This window comes from Bactrocera oleae, chromosome 4 (assembly GCF_042242935.1).
Source record: "Bactrocera oleae isolate idBacOlea1 chromosome 4, idBacOlea1, whole genome shotgun sequence".
NCBI classification, from domain to species: domain Eukaryota; kingdom Metazoa; phylum Arthropoda; class Insecta; order Diptera; family Tephritidae; genus Bactrocera; species Bactrocera oleae.
This window is the reverse complement of record NC_091538.1, coordinates 58,241,846-58,245,575: the sequence shown is the minus strand read 5'-3', so window position 1 is coordinate 58,245,575 and position 3,730 is coordinate 58,241,846.

The window sequence follows — 3,730 nt, the reverse complement described above, 5'->3', positions numbered from 1 at the left end:
AAATTAAGAACATTTTGTACGATTTATTAATATTTAAGTATTTAAAAATAAAGTTAAATGTAAATAAAAGTGGAATTTCGCTGTTGAGTTGAAAGTTTACGCAAAACTATAAATGATAACAAAATTTAAGTTAAGCTTGAAAGCTAAGGGATCACTGCATACTTTTAGGCAAACACAGACTCCACATATCAGTAATGCTTTCGGCTTTATGGAAAATCAAGAATTAACTCTTAGTAGTCATTATTGTCGCTTTTAAACCTCTGTATCATTTATCGATCAATATAATAAGTCTTAGTTATTTATAAAGCAAGCTTAGAAAAAACAATTAGGAAAATCAGAAAATAATTATAAATTTTGACAAACACTTCGTTGATTTCATTACTAAATTTTTCACCTTTCAAGATCTCTCTACTTTGAAGTAGATAAATCTCAAACAGAAAACATTTCAAAAATTTAGTCACCAAATATATACATAACTTTCGAATGCTAATCACTTGTAAAAAATAATTATGCTTTTTCGAATATATATATAACTCGATAATTTTTTAAAATCTATAATGTTCTTCAATTTAAAAATTCTAAACATATATGGGTATAAGCAAATACTGGATAATTGGAGAATATGTCGAGGTATCTTAGTGAAGCGTGAATCAGATAAGTTCTAGTAAAAATTTATTATTTATGCATTAAATTAAAAGTTGTATTTAGCATCACTTTAGATCAAATATACATCATTTTGTTCGCTTACTTCTAGCCGAAGTAATTTTATTCTAATAGAGTAATTCTCATAGAAACCCTCGTCTCTATTGGCAATAAGTTGGAACATACGACCTGACTTTGTCTATTGGCCAAAGCTAGCTAAGACACATAGCAAATCCTTCCCCGCGATACGATCATTATTGTTTTCTCATGCCGTTTTCACTTTTCATCACCAGTACCCATCAGCATCATAAAAGGAATCAATTTTATTTAAGCTCAGCAGCAATTTTAAAATAAAAATTCGGTTCATGAACTTGTTTTGCGTAAACTTATGTGACACCCATCCATCGATCTTTTCTTTTGTATCCGCAAGGCACCAAACGGGTATTTGTGCCGTCTGGTTCCTGGCAATCGTAGCAGTGCTTACAAAACGGTCGGTCTCGTAATATTTTCAAATATTGTCCTTACAAATCGTCGCGCATCTTTAACATCAAATTTATCAGAACCGTAAACATTAATCCCATTTTTAGCGACATTTCTTGAGTTTTAGCCTTTATCAAATAAAAACTCTAAAATATGGCGTATATTCTCTTTGCTGGTATCCATATTTGACGTGAGCTCAAACAATATTGAGTCAATGAATCTCAAAACTGAATTTTCGGACGAAATCTGAATTTTCTAACGCTATTTTTCGAAAGCCGATCGCAATTATACAACGCGAGATATAGGTAGCTATTAAACTTGGTTTATTTGTTGTTCTTATGTTGAAAGGGAGCTGCAAAAATATTTCTCACGTTATTCCTCTTGCGATTTTTGGGGAAAAAATTAATTGCTAGTTTGTAATGACTGGAAAAGTTCGATATTTCTATTATTTCAAGTTCTAATCTCTGTCATTTACATAGAAGTTCTCACAAACTTTAAAATTCTATTAATATATTTGACAGCTGTCAATAACTAATTACTTAAGCTCAATTGTGTGTGTGTGAACAATAAATACGATGAGACTATTAACACTCTGTTTGCCGCCATTAATTACCTGTGTGATATAAAACAGTATAACAGCCGTTGTATTTATTTGAAATGTAATTGAGTAAACGGAAATGAGTTTAAGTCATGCTGAGAGCAGAAGCTTGAAAATTACCAGTATTTCAGTACCACCTTTGTCAAATTGTCGCTTTATATGATAACTCCAAGCATACTTTTGGGCATTTTTTTGTTGAAGCTGTATACTTTGTTATTAATTGTTTTATCAAGAAGGCGCCTCTAATAATTAAGTACAGTACTTTATATAAAATTCTAGCAAAACGCAAATTTCTTATTTCAACTTTAAAATTGTTTAAGAATTATGAATACTGGAAGATTATAATGAATAAGTATTTTAACATATGTTCACATATGTATGTGGATTCGTTATCTTAAAATTGATTAATTAATAATTAGCAGGCTTCCATAAAGAATACTTTTTGTCTGTATTGCTTTTCGTTATCGAAACGTAAACAAAAGAACACTTTGTCACGTTTGGTTCATTGAATTTAAATGATGTTCAATGTCTTCATATCCGTTTCACGAAGTAGTCTTTGTCCCTACTTTATATTAACATAATCATATGTTGTTAAAAGTAAAAATCGAATGCATCGTCCGGCTTGTGGCACCTCTTAACAGCCACTTGTGAGCCTGCCACTCGACAATGTTGCATAGTGCCATTGAGAAACAATAAAAGTAAGCCGACCATGATTTCGGACATATTAACAATTTTTATCACGTACGTAAACGCATTACAAAGTAATCGAATAATAAAAGAAGGGTGCAAGAAAATTAAGAAATCATACAACAGTTGAGGCAATTTGAGCAAATACTTGAATAATGTAAGAGGATTACGTGTTAGGCAAAATTAAAAATTTGTATTTGAGTCCATTATAACGAAATCTTTTCATTTTTTAGTGAACATCAACAAATGTTGATCAATCACTTCCAACTTTTGTTTGAAAAATGACTAAGTCTTCAATATAGTCTAATTTTATGCTGATGAATTGGCATTCCGTAAGCTAAAAAATAAATAAATTTTTGTAGCATAAATGTGTTTCATAGGCTACGGTAAGACCATTGCACTTTCGCCATGCACATATTATTGATGATTTAATAAGAAATCCTATGGGCTCATTGAATCATTTGCTGACGCATTCAAGCGTGTAAACTATTTTGCATATTTTCACACAATTTTAACCGACTTATGTAAAAACAGGTAGGTACACATATATGATTATAATGAATGATATGATATCAACCCTATATAATAGTCATGATAAAATACCTAATTTTTGTTGCAATATTTATATGCTTTTCGGTATGGTTTTTCAAGGCTCCTAGGTTAAACAGATTATTTATTTATAATATCTTGCAAAATACATATGAATAAACATATCTATCATTGAAGCTTATATAAATATCAGAGATGTCTATTCAGGTTTCCAGCAGCAACATTATTTTTTATTACTTTCTGTGTTTTGGTAGTACAAACATTACTGGTTCCCTATATTTCGATGGCCAAGGATTTCTTTACTGATTAAAAAATCTTTTAAAAAAATTTGCAAAACTCGTAATATATATATTATTTGATATCTTAACAGATATTGGGTTTTCAATGCCAGTGTATTTCAATGATGACAAACTTTAATAATAAAAATTTTTATTACTCGAGAACTTTCAATATTCAAACGCACCATAAACACATTATAGACAAGGTTAAGAATAAAAATATATCAAGTTTTCTTCCACATACCTATAGCCAAAGAGCACCGATACTGAAGGAGTCCATTATTTTGCCTAAAAAAGCTGAGTTGCTTTATAGACCACTAATCTAAATAAATTGTATAAGGTTCCTCCTATTCAACTATTTCTAAGTGAGCTGAAAGGCATCTCCTTTTATTATCACAGGTTAGTTTCTGGGAAACTTCATCTTTGGAGGGTAGGTAGATTACCTAAATTTCAGCAGGTTGCCACGGCATATCTTTCACGGCTCTCAGTGTTAAAA